The sequence below is a fragment of the Chiloscyllium plagiosum genome, unplaced genomic scaffold, assembly GCF_037043375.1.
Source record: "Chiloscyllium plagiosum isolate Xiang-an unplaced genomic scaffold, Cpla_swu_hap1 HiC_scaffold_27, whole genome shotgun sequence".
NCBI classification, from domain to species: domain Eukaryota; kingdom Metazoa; phylum Chordata; class Chondrichthyes; order Orectolobiformes; family Hemiscylliidae; genus Chiloscyllium; species Chiloscyllium plagiosum.
The window spans coordinates 75,355,410-75,374,051 of record NW_028270165.1 but is presented as its reverse complement, the minus strand read 5'-3'; the positions used below and the strand labels follow the sequence as shown (position 1 = coordinate 75,374,051).

General features: G+C 58.4%; 1 protein-coding gene across 6 annotated transcripts in view; it reads left to right on the top strand.

Annotated features, from left to right (window-relative positions):
• Positions 1–18,642, top strand: part of LOC148144593 (uncharacterized) — a 233,819-nt gene that overhangs the window by 3,043 nt on the left and 212,134 nt on the right. The window contains exon 1 of one of the 6 annotated variants that reach the window (XM_087974942.1): positions 2,913–3,112. The exons of the other annotated variants lie outside the window; for them this stretch is intronic. The gene's annotated coding sequence lies outside the window, so the exon portion shown is untranslated. Of the gene's footprint in view, positions 1–2,912; positions 3,113–18,642 lie in introns of those variants that run through there. 6 annotated transcript variants of the gene reach the window in all.

Genomic DNA, 18,642 nt, shown 5'->3' with positions numbered 1-18,642 from the left:
GTTGTGAGAGCATGGAATGCATTGCCAGCAGCAGTTGTGGAGGCAGGGTCATTGGGGAGATTTAAGAGTCTACTGGACATGCATATGGTCACAGAAATTTGAGGGTGCATACATGAGGATCAGTGGTCGGCACAACATCGTGGGCTGAAGGGCCTGTTCTGTGCTGTACTGTGCTATGTTCTATGTTCTATCTCCAAAAGGGGAGAATTCAACTATCAGACATAGACCAGTCAATAACATTTTAGTTTAATTTGGTATGTATTAGTGTCGGAGAAATTAGCCCAATAAATTAGAGATCACAAAGCACAGTTTGAAGTGATTTTGACAAACAGTTTATTAGTAGAGAGATATCGTGGAAGAGAAATTGACCAGGCTGAAACAGCACCGAGAGGTGGCGGAGAATTCTCTTCCCTGAGCTGAGGATGGGGCCCAGGTTTTATAGGGATCTTGTACAATGAGGTTTAATTAAAATGGAGAATGACACAATATATTTGGAAATGGAGTAATCCAGTTACAATGATGATAATTGAAAAACAGTTATGGAATGAATGTCCTATTCTCGATACAATGCAACATCCTCACAGTAGCAATGGGCTCAGGAGATTCCAGCTCTCTTTGCAGGTCGGTGAGAATGTCTCTTTTGAAACAGTAAGGTGTTTCCATTGTTCCCGTCCTGGGAGCGAGGTCCTTGGCGGTGCCTCTCCATCTGACCTGCCCTTTGTGTGGCTTTGGTATTGCTGTGTTATGAGACTTCCCTCAAGGCTTCAGGATAGCTGTGTTGACGTGGTATTGTTCGTGTATTCCCTTGTGTGCGAGTGACTATATTTCTTTCTGGATTCACTTGTCAGCCTCTTTAGTCAATGCTGAGGCAGCACTACAGGGCATAGGTTTAGGGTGAGAGGGGAAAAATTTAAAAAAGATCTACGGGCTAACTTTTTCACGCTGAGGGTGGTGCTTATATGGAATGAGCTGCCAGAGGACGTGGCGGAGGCAATTACAGCATTTAAAAGGCATCTGGATGGGGACATGAATAGGAAGGGTTTGGAGGGATATAGGCCAAGTGCTGGCAAATGGGTCTAGATTTGGTTAGGATATCTAGGTCAGCGTGGACGAGTTGGACAGAAAGCTCTGTTTCCATGCTGTACAGCGACTATGACTCTACCCTCTCCACCTCTCTGTGGCAAGTAGTTCCAAAACTTCCCAGAGAGAAGAAATTCACCTCACCTCTCGTTGTAACTTGGCTCCCCCTTTATTCTGACTCTGTGTTCTCTGGTCCTCGGCTCTCTCTTGAGGGGAAATGTCCTCCCAGTATTTTCCCTATCGAGCCCCTTAAGAATCCTGTATGTCACAAAGAGATCAGCTGTAACTCTAATTCATGGCAAGGCGTGGTGACTATCTCATTTTATGAGTTTTAGAAAGACTATTTTTAGCTTGGGAATTGTAATGTATTTTTTGAACGTGACATGTGAATGGGTGAAATTCTGTTAGAAACACCTTGAGGGATTGATCACCTTGGGTAGACTGAATTTGGAGACACCAGTGTTGGACTGGGGTGTGCAAAGTTAAAAATCACACAACACCAACAGGTTTAATTGGAAGCACTAGCTTTCGGAGTTCTGCTGATGAAGGACCGTCGCTCCGAAAGCTAGTGTGTTTCCATTTAAACCCTGTTGGACTATAACCTGGTGTTGTGTGATTTTTAACTGGATAGACAGGATTTGTTTTCACTAGAACACAGGAGGTCGAGGGGCAGAAGTTGATGTGATCATGAATGGCATGTATCGAGTGGAAAGTGTGAGGCTGTTTGCCCCAGCGTGGAGGGGTCACTTACTTGGGGATACTGGTTCAAGGTTCTGGGGCGGGTTTAAAAGAGACGTGTGAGGCAGCTTTTCTCATACAAAGGGTGGTGAGCACCTGGAACGCGCTGCCAGAGGAGGTGGGTGGGAGTAGACATAATAGCAACATTCAGGAAGCACCTGTAGGAATCCATGAATCGGAAGGGATTTGAGGGACACTGATCCTGTAAGTGAAGACAGTCGCAAGGGCAAAATGTGGCAGTCCAGGCTTGGAGGGCCCAAGAGTCTGTTTCTGTGCTTTGGCATTCTTTGAAAGGGTCAGAACAGTAAACTGACAGGTGGGCCCTTTCCAGCCGGAGACGTTAGAGCTGACAGTTGTTGCCCTGTCTTTGTAAGAGAGGCGAATTATTCACTCAGCCAACAGATCCTCAACTTACACATTCGTCAAATCCGTAAGGAACATCCCAGCAAGTCTCTGTTACCAGAAATCAGTCGAGATGGAGTCTTGGTTGCAATTTTGCGGGGCTTTGTTAATGAGACAGACTGTAGTCTTAAAACTTGTCCTTAAACACTTAGAGTAAAATGTAATGTTGAATGATAGAACACATTTGCTGCATGCTAGAAAATAGACAGGCAGGGAGGGATGGGCCACGAGAAAAAGGGGGTACCCATGTTATGCAGAAGATAGGGACATCTGTTCTCACCAAGTGATAACAGGAAGGCAATTAAGAACACTTGCCTTAACATCAGTGGATCTGTGTAAACAGGACACCGAGTGAAACATTCACGGCTGCTCCCTTGTGAATTTAATAACAGTGTTTCATTCTGACCTCAAAACGAAACTCAGTATCAAGTAATTTCTCTCCCTTACAAATTATTGTCTTTCACTGTTATCTGTCCAGTTGAGAACATGCAATGTTATTGGAAACCTTTTGTATTAAGGAAGCCTGTTTGTGACAGTACAGTAGGGTAGCCTGCGAGGGCTCTTGTAAAGCAATATCCCGGGTTATTAGAACTTAGTTAGTTTAGTGTTATGTTGTAACAGTGATGCTGTTGGTAAATAAAGGGGATGAATAAAATTCAACTAAACTGTCTGTAAGAGGTTTTTTATTCCAGACTACCAAAGAGTTGAATGTCCGGGACGGACCAAGAGAGGCTTACAGGTTGAGTCCACAAGGGATTCCCTGGGCCGTCTCAAATCTGTACTTTAACAATCTAGTGCTGCGAGCAGGGTTCCAACAAGGGCTATGTTTGAGTGAAACTGGAAAGGAGGAGCTCCAACTCAGGGTCGGACTCGTGACCAATGGGCCCACGAGGTAAGGTTGTACCTTGATTGCTCTCGGTCTGCATCTCTGTGTGCTGCTTCCCCCCATTTCACTCTCACGGTACCCTGACGGAACCCGAAATGAGATGATTTAAATAGGTACTAAAAACAGAATCGTGTGCGGTTGGAGACCCCCGCGGTGATTGGGGCCCGGAGTCCCCCGCGGTGATTGGGGCCCGGAGTCCCCCGCGGTGATTGGGGCCCGGAGTCCCCCGCGGTGATTGGGGCCCGGAGTCCCCCGCGGTGATTGGGGCCCGGAGTCCCCCGCGGTGATTGGGGCCCGGAGTCCCCCGCGGTGATTGGGGCCCGGAGTCCCCCGCGGTGATTGGGGCCCGGAGTCCCCCGCGGTGATTGGGGCCCGGAGTCCCCCGCGGTGATTGGGGCCCGGAGTCCCCCGCGGTGATTGGGGCCCGGAGTCCCCCGCGGTGATTGGGGCCCGGAGTCCCCCGCGGTGATTGGGGCCCGGAGTCCCCCGCGGTGATTGGGGCCCAGAGTCCCCCGCGGTGATTGGGGCCCGGAGTCCCCCGCGGTGATTGGGCCCGGAGACCTCCGCGGTGATTGGGGCCGGAGTCCCCCGCGGTGATTGGGGCCCGGAGTCCCCCGCGGTGATTGGGGCCCGGAGTCCCCCGCGGTGATTGGGGCCGGAGTCCCCCGCGGTGATTGGGGCCGGAGTCCCCCGCGGAGATTGGGGCCGCCTCTGCAGTAATTGGGGTTGGAACCTCTGTGTTCTGTGGGGTCGGAGTCCCCTGTAGTAATTGGGGTTAAGCCCCTGTAGTAATTGGGGTTGGAGCCCCCTATAGTAATTGGGGTTGGGTGCCCCTGTGTTCTGTGGGGTCGGTGTCCCCTGTAGTAATTGGGGTCAGTGTCCCCTGTAGTAATTGGGGTCGGAGTGCCCGGTAGTAATTGGGGTCGGGTGCCCCTGTAGTAATTGGGGTCGGGTGCCCCTGTAGTAATTGGGGTCGGAGTGCCCGGTAGTAATTGGGGTCGGGTGCCCCTGTAGTAATTGGGGTCGGGTGCCCCTGTAGTAATTGGGGTCGGAGTGCCCGGTAGTAATTGGGGTCGGGTGCCCCTGTAGTAATTGGGGTCGGAGTGCCCGGTAGTAATTGGGGTCGGGTGCCCCTGTAGTAATTGGGGTCGGGTGCCCCTGTAGTAATTGGGGTCGGGTGCCCCTGTAGTAATTGGGGTCGGGTGCCCCTGTAGTAATTGGGGTCAGGGTCCCCTGCAGTAATTGGGGTCGGAGTCCCCTGTAGTAATTGGGGTCGGAGTGCCCTGTAGTAATTGGGGTCGGGTGCCCCTGTAGTAATTGGGGTCGGAGTGCCCTGTAGTAATTGGGGTCGGGTGCCCCTGTAGTAATTGGGGTCGGAGTGCCCCTGTAGTAATTGGGGTCGGAGTGCCCTGGAGTAATTGGGGTCGGGTGCCCCGGTAGTAATTGGGGTCGGGTGCCCCTGTAGTAATTGGGGTCGGGGTCCCCTGCCGTAATTAGGGTCGGGGTCCCCTGCAGTAATTAGGGTCGGGGTCCCCTGCAGTGGTTGGGGTCGGACTCCCCTGCAGCAATTAGGGTCAGGGTCCCCTGCAGTGGTTGGGGTCGGACTCCCTGGTAGTAATTGGGGTCGGGTGCCCCTGTAGTAATTGGGGTCGGAGTGCCCGGTAGTAATTGGGGTCGGGTGCCCCTGTAGTAATTGGGGTCGGGTGCCCCTGTAGTAATTGGGGTCGGGTGCCCCTGTAGTAATTGGGGTCGGGTACCCCGGTAGTAATTGGGGTCGGGTGCCCCTGTAGTAATTGGGGTCGGGTGCCCCGATCGTAATTGGGGTCGGGTGCCCCTGTAGTAATTGGGGTCGGGTGCCCCTGTAGTAATTGGTGTCGGGGTCCCCTGCAGCAATTGGGGTCGGTGTCCCCTGCAGTAATTAGGGTCGGGGTCCCCTGCAGTAATTAGGGTCGGGGTCCCCTGCAGTAATTAGGGTCGGGGTCCCCTGCAGTAATTAGGGTCGGGGTCCCCTGCAGTAATTGGGGTCGGGGTCCCCTGCAGTAATTAGGGTCGGGGTCCCCTGCAGTAATTGGGGTCGGAGTCCCCGGTAGTAATTGGGGTCGGGTGCCCCGGTAGTAATTGGGGTCGGGGGCCCCTGTAGTAATTGGGGTCGGGTGCCCCTGTAGTAATTGGGGTCGGGTGCCCCTGTAGTAATTGGGGTCGGATGCCCCTGTAGTAATTGGGGTCGGCGGCCCCTGTAGTAATTGGGGTCGGGTGCCCCTGTAGTAATTGGGGTCGGGGGCCCCTGTAGTAATTGGGGTCGGGGGCCCCTGTAGTAATTGGGGTTGGAGTGCCCCTGTAGTAATTGGGGTCGGAGTCCCCTGCAGTAATTGGGTTCGGGGTCCCCTGCAGTAATTGGGTTTGGGGTCCCCTGCAGTAATTGGGGTCGGGGTTCCCTGCAGTAATTGGGGTCAGGGTCCCCTGCAGTGGTTGGGGTCGGAGTCCCCTGCAGTAATTAGGGTCGGGGTCCCCTGCAGTGGTTGGGGTCGGACTCCCTGGTAGTAATTGGGGTCGGGTGCCCCTGTAGTAATTGGGGTCGGAGTCCCCGGTAGTAATTGGGGTCGGGTGCCCCTGTAGTAATTGGGGTCGGGTGCCCCTGTAGTAATTGGGGTCGGAGTCCCCGGTAGTAATTGGGGTCGGGTACACCGGTAGTAATTGGGGTCGGAGTCCCCGGTAGTAATTGGGGTCGGGTGCCCCTGTAGTAATTGGGGTCGGGGTCCCCGGTAGTAATTGGGGTCGGGTGCCCCTGTAGTAATTGGGGTTGGAGTCCCCGGTAGTAATTGGGGTCGGGTGCCCCTGTAGTAATTGGGTCGGGTGCTCCTGTAGTAATTGGGGGCGGGTGCCCCTGTAGTAATTGGGGTCGGGTGCCCCTGTAGTAATTGGGTCGGGTGCTCCTGTAGTAATTCGGGGCGGGTGCCCCTGTAGTAATTGGGGTCGGGTGCCCCTGTAGTAATTGGGGTCGGGTGCCCCTGTAGTAATTGGGGTCGGGTGCCCCTGTAGTAATTGGGTCGGGTGCTCCTGTAGTAATTGGGGGCGGGTGCCCCTGTAGTAATTGGGGGCGGGTGCCCCTGTAGTAATTGGGGTCGGGTGCCCCGATCGTAATTGGGGTCGGGTGCCCCTGTAGTAATTGGGGTCGGGTGCCCCTGTAGTAATTGGGGTCGGGTGCCCCTGTAGTAATTGGTGTCGGGGTCCCCTGCAGCAATTGGGGTCGGTGTCCCCTGCAGTAATTAGGGTCGGGGTACCCTGCAGTAATTAGGGTCGGGGTCCCCTGCAGTAATTAGGGTCGGGGTCCCCTGCAGTAATTAGGGTCGGGGTCCCCTGCAGTAATTAGGGTCGGGGTCCCCTGCAGTAATTGGGGTCGGGGTCCCCTGCAGTAATTAGGGTCGGGGTCCCCTGCAGTAATTGGGGTCGGAGTCCCCGGTGGTAATTGGGGTCGGGTGCCCCGGTAGTAATTGGGGTCGGGGGCCCCTGTAGTAATTGGGGTCGGGTGCCCCTGTAGTAATTGGGGTCGGGTGCCCCTGTAGTAATTGGGGTCGGATGCCCCTGTAGTAATTGGGGTCGGGGGCCCCTGTAGTAATTGGGGTTGGAGTGCCCCTGTAGTAATTGGGGTCGGAGTCCCCTGCAGTAATTGGGTTCGGGGTCCCCTGCAGTAATTGGGTTCGGGGTCCCCTGCAGTAATTGGGTTCGGGGTCCCCTGCAGTAATTGGGGTCGGGGTCCCCTGCAGTAATTGGGGTCAGGGTCCCCTGCAGTGGTTGGGGTCGGAGTCCCCTGCAGTAATTAGGGTCGGGGTCCCCTGCAGTGGTTGGGGTCGGACTCCCTGGTAGTAATTGGGGTCGGGTGCCCCTGTAGTAATTGGGGTCGGAGTCCCCGGTAGTAATTGGGGTCGGGTGCCCCTGTAGTAATTGGGGTCGGGTGCCCCTGTAGTAATTGGGGTCGGAGTCCCCGGTAGTAATTGGGGTCGGGTACACCGGTAGTAATTGGGGTCGGAGTCCCCGGTAGTAATTGGGGTCGGGTGCCCCTGTAGTAATTGGGGTCGGGGTCCCCGGTAGTAATTGGGGTCGGGTGCCCCTGTAGTAATTGGGGTTGGAGTCCCCGGTAGTAATTGGGGTCGGGTGCCCCTGTAGTAATTGGGTCGGGTGCTCCTGTAGTAATTGGGGGCGGGTGCCCCTGTAGTAATTGGGGTCGGGTGCCCCTGTAGTAATTGGGTCGGGTGCTCCTGTAGTAATTGGGGGCGGGTGCCCCTGTAGTAATTGGGGTCGGGTGCCCCTGTAGTAATTGGGGTCGGGTGCCCCTGTAGTAATTGGGGTCGGGTGCCCCTGTAGTAATTGGGTCGGGTGCTCCTGTAGTAATTGGGGGCGGGTGCCCCTGTAGTAATTGGGGGCGGGTGCCCCTGTAGTAATTGGGGGCGGGTGCCCCTGTAGTAATTGGGGTCGGGTGCCCCTGTGGTAATTGGGGTCGGGTGCCCCTGAAGTAATTGGGGTCGGGTGCCCCTGCAGTGGTTGGGGTCGGGTGCCCCTGTAGTAATTGGGGTCGGAGTCCCCGGTAGTAATTGGGGTTGGGTGCCACTGTAGTAATTGGGGTCGGGTGCCCCGGTAGTAATTGGGGTCGGGTGCCCCTGTAGTAATTGGGGTCGGGTGCCCCTGTAGTAATTGGGGTCGGGTGCCCCTGTAGTAATTGGGGTCGGGTGCCCCTGTAGTAATTGGGGTCGGAGTCCCCTGTAGTAATTGGGGTCGGGTGCCCCTGTAGTAATTAGGGTCGGGTGCCCCTGTAGTAATTGGGGTCGGAGTCCCCGCTAGTAATTGGGGTCGGGTGCCCCTGTAGTAATTGGGGTCGGAGTCCCCGGCTGTAATTGGGGTCGGGTGCCCCTGTAGTAATTGGGGTCGGGTGCCCCTGTAGTAATTGGGGTCGGGTGCCCCTGTAGTAATTGGGGTCGGGTGCCCCTGTAGTAATTGGGGTCGGGTGCCCCTGTAGTATTTGTGGTTGGAGTGCCCCTGCAGTGGTTGGGGTCGGAGTCCCCTGCAGTAATTGGGGTCGGGGTCCCCTGCAGTAATTGGGGTCGGGGTCCCCTGCACTAATTGGGGTCAGGGTCCCCTGCAGTAATTGGGGTCGGGGTCCCCTGCAGTAATTGGGGTCGGGGTCCCCTGCAGTAATTAGGGTCGGGGTCCCCTGCAGTAATTAGTGTCGGGGTCCCCTGCAGTAATTGGGGTCGGGGTCCCCTGCAGTGGTTGGGGTCGGACTCCCCTGCAGTAATTAGGGTCAGGGTCCCCTGCAGTGGTTGGGGTCGGACTCCCTGGTAGTAATTGGGGTCGGGTGCCCCTGTAGTAATTGGGGTCGGAGTGCCCGGTAGTAATTGGGGTCGGGTGCCCCTGTAGTAATTGGGGTCGGAGTGCCCGGTAGTAATTGGGGTCGGGTGCCCCTGTAGTAATTGGGGTCGGGTGCCCCTGTAGTAATTGGGGTCGGAGTGCCCGGTAGTAATTGGGGTCGGGTGCCCCTGTAGTAATTGGGGTCGGAGTCCCCGGTAGTAATTGGGGTCGGAGTGCCCCTGTAGTAATTGGGGTCGGGTGCCCCTGTAGTAATTGGGGTCGGGTGCCCCTGTAGTAATTGGGGTCGGGTGCCCCTGTAGTAATTGGGGTCGGGTGCCCCGGTAGTAATTGGGGTCGGGTGCCCCGGTAGTAATTGGGGTCGGGTGCCCCTGTAGTAATTGGAGTCGGAGTGCCCCTGTAGTAATTGGGGTCGGAGTCCCCTGTAGTAATTGGGGTCGGGTGCCCCTGTGGTAATTGGGGTCGGGTGCCCCTGCAGTAATTGGGGTCGGGGTCCCCTGCAGTAATTGGGGTCGGGGTCCCCTGCAGGAATTGGGGTCGGGTGCCCCGGTAGTAATTGGGGTCGGGTGCCCCTGTAGTAATTGGAGTCGGAGTGCCCCTGTAGTAATTGGGGTCGGGTGCCCCTGTAGTAATTGGGGTCGGGTGCCCCTGCAGTAATTGGGGTTGGGTGCCCCTGCAGTAATTGGGGTCGGGGTCCCCTGCAGTATTTAGGGTCGGGGTCCCCTGCAGTAATAAGGGTCGGGGTCCCCGGCAGTGGTTGGGGTAGGACTCCCCTGCAGTAATTAGGGTCGGGGTCCCCTGCAGTAATAAGGGTCGGGGTCCCCGGCAGTGGTTGGGGTAGGACTCCCCTGCAGTAATTAGGGTCGGGGTCCCCTGCAGTGGTTGGGGTCGTACTCCCAGGTAGTAATTGGGGTCGGGTGCCCCGGTAGTAATTGGGGTCGGGTGCCCCGGTAGTAATTGGGGTCGGAGTCCCCTGTAGTAATTGGGGTCGGGTGCCCCTGTAGTAATTGGGGTCGGGTGCCCCTGTAGTAATTGGTGTCGGAGTCCCCTGTAGTAATTGGGGGCGGGTGCCCCTGTAGTAATTGGGGTCGGAGTCCCCTGTAGTAATTGGGGTCGGGTGCCCCTGTAGTAATTGGGGTCGGAGTCCCCTGTAGTAATTGGGGTCGGGTGCCCCTGTAGTAATTGGGGTCGGGTGCCCCTGTAGTAATTGGGGTTGGAGTGCCCCTGCAGTGGTTGGGGTCGGAGTCCCCTGCAGTAATTAGGGTCGGGGTCCCCTGCAGTGGTTGGGGTCGGATTCCCCTGCAGTAATTAGGGTCGGGGTCCCCTGCAGTGGTTGGGGTCGGATTCCCCTGCAGTAATTAGGGTCGGGGTCCCCTGCAGTGGTTGGGGTCGGACTCCCTGGTAGTAATTGGGGTCGGGTGCCCCTGTAGTAATTGGGGTCGGAGTCCCCGGTAGTAATTGGGGTCGGGTGCCCCTGTAGTAATTGGGGTCGGGTGCCCCTGTAGTAATTGGGGTCGGAGTCCCGGTCGTAATTGGGGTCGGCTACACCGGTAATAATTGGGGTCGGAGTCCCCGGTAGTAATTGGGGTCGGGTGCCCCTGTAGTAATTGGGGTCGGAGTCCCCGGTAGTAATTGGGGTCGGGTGCCCCTGTAGTAATTGGGGTTGGAGTCCCCGGTAGTAATTGGGGTCGGGTGCCCCTGTAGTAATTGGGGTCGGGTGCCCCTGTAGTAATTGGGGTCGGGTGCCCCTGTAGTAATTGGGGTCGGGTGCCCCTGTAGTAATTGGGGTCGGAGTCCCCTGTAGTAATTGGGGTCGGGTGCCCCTGTAGTAATTGGGGTTGGAGTCCCCGGTAGTAATTGGGGTCGGGTGCCCCTGTAGTAATTGGGGTTGGAGTCCCCGGTAGTAATTGGGGTCGGGTGCCCCTGTAGTAATTGGGGTCGGGTGCCCCGTAGTAATTGGGGTCGGAGTCCCCGGTAGTAATTGGGATCGGGTGCCACTGTAGTAATTGGGGTCGGGGGCCCCGGTAGTAATTGGGGTCGGGTGCCCCGGTAGTAATTGGGGTCGGGTGCCCCGGTAGTAATTGGGGTCGGGTGCCCCTGTAGTAATTGGGTCGGGTGCTCCTGTAGTAATTGGGGGCGGGTGCCCCTGTAGTAATTGGGGGCGGGTGCCCCGGTAGTAATTGGGGTCGGGTGCCCCTGTGGTAATTGGGGTCGGGTGCCCCTGTGGTAATTGGGGTCGGGTGCCCCTGTAGTAATTGGGGTCGGGTGCCCCTGTAGTAATTGGGGTCGGGTGCCCCTGCAGTGGTTGGGGTCGGGTGCCCCTGTAGTAATTGGGGCGGAGTCCCCGGTAGTAATTGGGATCGGGTGCCACTGTAGTAATTGGGGTCGGGGGCCCCGGTAGTAATTGGGGTCGGGTGCCCCGGTAGTAATTGGGGTCGGGTGCCCCGGTAGTAATTGGGGTCGGGTGCCCCTGTAGTAATTGGGGTCGGGTGCCCCTGCAGTGGTTGGGGTCGGGTGCCCCTGTAGTAATTGGGGTCGGAGTCCCCGGTAGTAATTGGGGTCGGGTGCCCCGGTAGTAATTGGGGTCGAGTGCCCCTGTAGTAATTGGGGTCGGGTGCCCCTGTAGTAATTGGGGTCGGGTGCCCCTGTAGTAATTGGGGTCGGAGTCCCCTGTGTTAATTGGGGTCGGGTGCCCCGGTAGTAATTGGGGTCGGGTGCCCCTGTGGTAATTGGGGTCGGGTGCCCCGGTAGTAATTGGGGTCGGGTGCCCCTGTGGTAATTGGGGTCGGGTGCCCCTGTGGTAATTGGGGTCGGGTGCCCCTGTCGTAATTGGGGTCGGGTACCCCTGTAGTAATTGGGGTCGGGTGCCCCTGCAGTGGTTGGGGTCGGGTGCCCCTGTAGTAATTGGGGCGGAGTCCCCGGTAGTAATTGGGATCGGGTGCCCCTGTAGTAATTGGGGTCGGGGGCCCCTGTAGTAATTGGGGTCGGGGGCCCCTGTAGTAATTGGGGTCGGGTGCCCCTGTAGTAATTGGGGTCGGGTGCCCCGGTAGTAATTGGGGTCGGGTGCCCCTGTAGTAATTGGGGTCGGGTGCCCCTGTAGTAATTGGGGTCGGGTGCCCCTGCAGTGGTTGGGGTCGGGTGCCCCTGTAGTAATTGGGGTCGGAGTCCCCGGTAGTAATTGGGGTCGGGTGCCCCTGTAGTAATTGGGGTCGGGTGCCCCTGTAGTAATTGGGGTCGGGTGCCCCTGTAGTAATTGGGGTCGGAGTCCCCTGTAGTAATTGGGGTCGGGTGCCCCTGTGTTAATTAGGGTCGGGTGCCCCAGTAGTAATTGGGGTCGGGTGCCCCTGCAGTAATTGGGGTCGGGTGCCCCTGCAGTAATTGGGGTCAGAGTCCCCTGCAGTAATTAGGGTCGGGGTCCCCTGCAGTAATTGGGGTCGGGGTCCCCTGCACTAATTGGGGTCAGGGTCCCCTGCAGTAATTAGGGTCGGGTGCCCCTGTAGTAATTGGGGTCGGAGTGCCCGGTAGTAATTGGGTTCGGGTGCCCCTGTAGTAATTGGGGTCGGAGTGCCCGGTAGTAATTGGGGTCGGAGTCCCCTGTAGTAATTGGGGTCGGGTGCCCCTGTAGTAATTGGGGTCGGGTGCCCCTGTAGTAATTGGGGTCGGGTGCCCCTGTAGTAATTGGGGTCGGGTGCCCCTGTAGTAATTGGGGTTACACCCCTGTAGTAATTGGGGTCGGGTGCCCCTGTAGTAATTGGGGTCGGAGTGCCCGGTAGTAATTGGGGTCGGGTGCCCCTGTAGTAATTGGGGTCGGAGTGCCCGGTAGTAATTGGGGTCGGAGTGCCCGGTAGTAATTGGGGTCGGGTGCCCCTGTAGTAATTGGGGTCGGGTGCCCCTGTAGTAATTGGGGTCGGGTGCCCCTGTAGTAATTGGGGTCGGGTGCCCCTGTAGTAATTGGGGTCGGGGTCCCCTGTAGTAATTGGGGTCGGGTGCCCCTGTAGTAATTGGGGTCGGGTGCCCCTGTAGTAATTGGGGTCGGAGTCCCCTGTAGTAATTGGGGTCGGGGGCCCCTGCCGTAATTGGGGTCGGGGTCCCCTGCCGTAATTAGGGTCGGGGTCCCCTGCAGTAATTAGGGTCGGGGTCCCCTGCAGTGGTTGGGGTCGGACTCCCCTGCAGCAATTAGGGTCAGGGTCCCCTGCAGTGGTTGGGGTCGGACTCCCTGGTAGTAATTGGGGTCGGGTGCCCCTGTAGTAATTGGGGTCGGAGTGCCCGGTAGTAATTGGGGTCGGGTGCCCCTGTAGTAATTGGGGTCGGGTGCCCCTGTAGTAATTGGGGTCGGGTGCCCCTGTAGTAATTGGGGTCGGGTGCCCCTGTAGTAATTGGGGTCTGGTGCCCCTGTAGTAATTGGGGTCGGGTGCCCCTGTAGTAATTGGGGTCGGGTGCCCCTGTAGTAATTGGGGTCGGAGTCCCCGGTAGTAATTGGGGTCGGGTACACCGGTAATAATTGGGGTCGGAGTCCCCGGTAGTAATTGGGGTCGGGTGCCTCTGTATTAATTGGGGTCGGGTGCCCCTGTAGTAATTGGGGTCGGTGTCCCCTGCAGTAATTAGGGTCGGGGTACCCTGCAGTAATTCGGGTCGGGGTCCCCTGCAGTAATTAGGGTCGGGGTCCCCTGCAGTAATTAGGGTCGGGGTCCCCTGCAGTAATTAGGGTCGGGGTCCCCTGCAGTAATTGGGGTCGGGGTCCCCTGCAATAATTAGGGTCGGGGTCCCCTGCTGTAATTGGGGTCGGAGTCCCCGGTGGTAATTGGGGTCGGGTGCCCCGGTAGTAATTGGGGTCGGGTGCCCCTGTAGTAATTGGGGTCGGGTGCCCCTGTAGTAATTGGGGTCGGATGCCCCTGTAGTAATTGGGGTCGGGGGCCCCTGTAGTAATTGGGGTTGGAGTGCCCCTGCAGTAATTGGGGTCGGAGTCCCCTGCAGTAATTGGGTTCGGGGTCCCCTGCAGTAATTGGGGTCGGGGTCCCCTGCAGTAATCGGGGTCGGGGTCCCCTGCAGTAATTAGGGTCGGGGTCCCCTGCAGTGGTTGGGGTCGGAGTCCCCTGCACTAATTAGGGTCGGGGTCCCCTGCAGTGGTTGGGGTCGGACTCCCTGGTCGTAATTGGGGTCGGGTGCCCCTGTAGTAATTGGGGTCGGAGTCCCCGGTAGTAATTGGGGTCGGAGTCCCCGGTAGTAATTGGGGTCGGGTGCCCCTGTAGTAATTGGGGTCGGGTGCCCCTGTCGTAATTGGGGTCGGAGTCCCCGGTAGTAATTGGGGTCGGGTACACCGGTAGTAATTGGGGTCGGAGTCCCCGGTAGTAATTGGGGTCGGGTGCCCCTGTAGTAATTGGGGTCGGAGTCCCCGGTAGTAATTGGGGTCGGGTGCCCCTGTAGTAATTGGGGTTGGAGTCCCCGGTAGTAATTGGGGTCGGGTGCCCCTGTAGTAATTGGGTCGGGTGCTCCTGTAGTAATTGGGGGCGGGTGCCCCTGTAGTAATTGGGGTCGGGTGCCCCTGTAGTAATAGGGTCGGGTGCTCCTGTAGTAATTGGGGGCGGGTGCCCCTGTAGTAATTGGGGTCGGGTGCCCCTGTAGTAATTGGGGTCGGGTGCCCCTGTAGTAATTGGGTCGGGTGCTCCGGTAGTAATTGGGGGCGGGTGCCCCTGTAGTAATTGGGGGCGGGTGCCCCTGTAGTAATTGGGGGCGGGTGCCCCGGTAGTAATTGGGGTCGGGTGCCCCTGTGGTAATTGGGGTCGGGTGCCCCTGAAGTAATTGGGGTCGGGTGCCCCTGAAGTAATTGGGGTCGGGTGCCCCTGCAGTGGTTGGGGTCGGGTGCCCCTGTAGTAATTGGGGTCGGAGTCCCCGGTAGTAATTGGGGTTGGGTGCCACTGTAGTAATTGGGGTCGGGTGCCCCGGTAGTAATTGGGGTCGGGTGCCCCTGTAGTAATTGGGGTCGGGTGCCCCTGTAGTAATTGGGGTCGGGTGCCCCTGTAGTAATTAGGGTCGGGTGCCCCTGTAGTAATTGGGGTCGGAGTCCCCGGTAGTAATTGGGGTCGGGTGCCCCTGTAGTAATTGGGGTCGGAGTCCCCGGCTGTAATTGGGGTCGGGTGCCCCTGTAGTAATTGGGGTCGGGTGCCCCTGTAGTAATTGGGGTCGGGTGCCCCTGTAGTAATTGGGGTCGGGTGCCCCTGTAGTAATTGGGGTCGGGGGCCCCTGTAGTAATTGGGGTTGGAGTGCCCCTGCAGTAATTGGGGTCGGAGTCCCCTGCAGTAATTGGGTTCGGGGTCCCCTGCAGTAATTGGGGTCGGGGTCCCCTGCAGTAATCGGGGTCGGGGTCCCCTGCAGTAATTAGGGTCGGGGTCCCCTGCAGTGGTTGGGGTCGGAGTCCCCTGCACTAATTAGGGTCGGGGTCCCCTGCAGTGGTTGGGGTCGGACTCCCTGGTCGTAATTGGGGTCGGGTGCCCCTGTAGTAATTGGGGTCGGAGTCCCCGGTAGTAATTGGGGTCGGAGTCCCCGGTAGTAATTGGGGTCGGGTGCCCCTGTAGTAATTGGGGTCGGGTGCCCCTGTAGTAATTGGGGTCGGAGTGCCCGGTAGTAATTGGAGTCGGGTGCCCCTGTAGTAATTGGGGTCGGAGTGCCCGGTAGTAATTGGGGTCGGGTGCCCTGGTAGTAATTGGGGTCGGGTGCCCCTGTAGTAATTGGGGTCGGAGTGCCCGGTAGTAATTGGGGTCAGGTGCCCCTGTAGTAATTGGGGTCGGAGTCCCCGGTAGTAATTGGGGTCGGAGTGCCCCTGTCGTAATTGGGGTCGGGTGCCCCTGTAGTAATTGGGGTCGGGTGCCCCTGTAATAATTGGGGTCGGGTGCCCCTGTAGTAATTGGGGTCGGGTGCCCCGGTAGTAATTGGGGTCGGGTGCCCCTGTAGTAATTGGAGTCGGAGTGCCCCTGTAGTAATTGGGGTCGGAGTGCCCCTGTAGTGGTTGGGGTCGGAGTTCCCTGTAGTAATTGGGGTCGGGTGCCCCTGTAGTAATTGGGGTCGGGTGCCCCTGCAGTAATTGGGGTCGGGGTCCCCTGCAGTAATTGGGGTCGGGGTCCCCTGCAGTAATTGGGGTCGGGTGCCCCGGTAGTAATTGGGGTCGGGTGCCCCGGTAGTAATTGGGGTCGGGTGCCCCTGTAGTAATTGGAGTCGGAGTGCCCCTGTAGTAATTGGGGTCGGGTGCCCCTGTAGTAATTGGGGTCGGGTGCCCCTGCAGTAATTGGGGTCGGGGTCCCCTGCAGTAATTGGGGTCGGGGTCCCCTGCAGTGGTTGGGGTAGGACTCCCCTGCAGTAATTAGGGTCGGGGTCCCCTGCAGTGGTTGGGGTCGGACTCCCAGGTCGTAATTGGGGTCGGGTGCCCCGGTAGTAATTGGGGTCGGGTGCCCCGGTAGTAATTGGGGTCGGAGTCCCCTGTAGTAATTGGGGTCGGGTGCCCCTGTAGTAATTGGTGTCGGAGTCCCCTGTAGTAATTGGGGTCGGGTGCCCCTGTAGTAATTGGGGTCGGAGTGCCCCTGTAGTAATTGGGGTCGGGTGCCCCTGTAGTAATTGGTGTCGGAGTCCCCTGTAGAAATTGGGGTCGGGGTCCCCAGTAGTAATTGGGGTCGGGTGCCCCTGTAGTAATTGGGGTTGGAGTGCCCCTGCAGTGGTTGGGGTCGGAGTCCCCTGCAGTAATTGGGGTCGGGGTCCCCTGCAGTAATTAGGGTCGGGGTCCCCTGCAGTAATTAGGGTCGGGGTCCCCTGCAGTGGTTGGGGTCGGATTCCCCTGCAGTAATTAGGGTCGGGGTCCCCTGCAGTGGTTGGGGTCGGATTCCCCTGCAGTAATTAGGGTCGGGGTCCTCTGCAGTGGTTGGGGTCGGATTCCCCTGCAGTAATTAGGGTCGGGGTCCCCTGCAGTGGTTGGGGTCGGATTCCCCTGCAGTAATTAGGGTCGGGGTCCCCTGCAGTGGTTGGGGTCGGACTCCCTGGTAGTAATTGGGGTCGGGTGCCCCTGTAGTAATTGGGGTCGGAGTCCCCGGTAGTAATTGGGGTCGGGTGCCCCTGTAGTAATTGGGGTCGGAGTCCCCGGTAGTAATTGGGGTCGGGTACACCGGTAATAATTGGGGTCGGAGTCCCCGGTAGTAATTGGGGTCGGGTGCCCCTGTAGTAATTGGGGTCGGAGTCCCCGGTAGTAATTGGGGTCGGGTGCCCCTGTAGTAATTGGGGTTGGAGTCCCCGGTAGTAATTGGGGTCGGGTGCCCCTGTAGTAATTGGGGTCGGGTGCCCCTGTAGTAATTGGGGTCGGGTGCCCCTGTAGTAATTGGGTCGGGTGCTCCTGTAGTAATTGGGGGCGGGTGCCCCTGTGGTAATTGGGGTCGGGTGCCCCTGTAGTAATTGGGTCGGGTGCTCCTGTAGTAATTTGGGTCGGGTGCCCCTGTAGTAATTGGGGGCGGGTGCCCCTGTAGTAATTGGGTCGGGTGCTCCTGTAGTAATTTGGGTCGGGTGCCCCTGTAGTAATTGGGGGCGGGTGCCCCTGTGGTAATTGGGGTCGGGTGCCCCTGTGGTAATTGGGGTCGGGTGCCCCTGTAGTAATTGGGGTCGGGTGCCCCTGTAGTAATTGGGGTCGGGTGCCCCTGCAGTGGTTGGGGTCGGGTGCCCCTCTAGTAATTGGGGCGGAGTCCCCGGTAGTAATTGGGATCGGGTGCCACTGTAGTAATTGGGGTCGGGGGCCCCTGTAGTAATTGGGGTCGGGTGCCCCGGTAGTAATTGGGGTCGGGTGCCCCGGTAGTAATTGGGGTCGGGTGCCCCTGTAGTAATTGGGGTCGGGTGCCCCTGTAGTAATTGGGGTCGGGTGCTCCTGCAGTGGTTGGGGTCGGGTGCCCCTGTAGTAATTGGGGTCGGAGTCCCCGGTAGTAATTGGGGTCGGGTGCCCCTGTGTTAATTGGGGTCGGGTGCCCCGGTAGTAATTGGGGTCGGGTGCCCCTGTGGTAATTGGGGTCGGGTGCCCCTGTGGTAATTGGGGTCGGGTGCCCCTGTAGTAATTGGGGTCGGGTGCCCCTGTAGTAATTGGGGTCGGGTGCCCCTGCAGTGGTTGGGGTCGGGTGCCCCTGTAGTAATTGGGGCGGAGTCCCCGGTAGTAATTGGGATTGGGTGCCACTGTAGTAATTGGGGTCGGGGGCCCCTGTAGTAATTGGGGTCGGGTGCCCCTGTAGTAATTGGGGTCGGGGTCCCCGGCAGTGGTTGGGGTAGGACTCCCCTGCAGTAATTAGGGTCGGGGTCCCCTGCAGTGGTTGGGGTCGGACTCCCAGGTCGTAATTGGTGTCGGGTGCCCCGGTAGTAATTGGGGTCGGGTGCCCCGGTAGTAATTGGGGTCGGAGTCCCCTGTAGTAATTGGGGTCGGGTGCCCCTGTAGTAATTGGTGTCGGAGTCCCCTGTAGTAATTGGGGTCGGGTGCCCCTGTAGTAATTGGGGTCGGAGTGCCCCTGTAGTAATTGGGGTCGGGTGCCCCTGTAGTAATTGGTGTCGGAGTCCCCTGTAGTAATTGGGGTCGGGGTCCCCAGTAGTAATTGGGGTCGGGTGCCCCTGTAGTAATTGGGGTTGGTGTGCCCCTGCAGTGGTTGGGGTCGGAGTCCCCTGCAGTAATTGGGGTCGGGGTCCCCTGCAGTAATTAGGGTCGGGGTCCCCTGCAGTAATTAGGGTCGTGGTCCCCTGCAGTAATTAGGGTCGGGGTCCCCTGCAGTGGTTGGGGTCGGATTCCCCTGCAGTAATTAGGGTCGGGGTCCCCTGCAGTGGTTGGGGTCGGATTCCCCTGCAGTAATTAGGGTCGGGGTCCCCTGCAGTGGTTGGGGTCGGATTCCCCTGCAGTAATTAGGGTCGGGGTCCCCTGCAGTGGTTGGGGTCGGATTGCCCTGCAGTAATTAGGGTCGGGGTCCTCTGCAGTGGTTGGGGTCGGATTCCCCTGCAGTAATTAGGGTCGGGGTCCCCTGCAGTGGTTGGGGTCGGATTCCCCTGCAGTAATTAGGGTCGGGGTCCCCTGCAGTGGTTGGGGTCGGACTCCCTGGTAGTAATTGGGGTCGGGTGCCCCTGTAGTAATTGGGGTCGGAGTCCCCGGTAGTAATTGGGGTCGGGTGCCCCTGTAG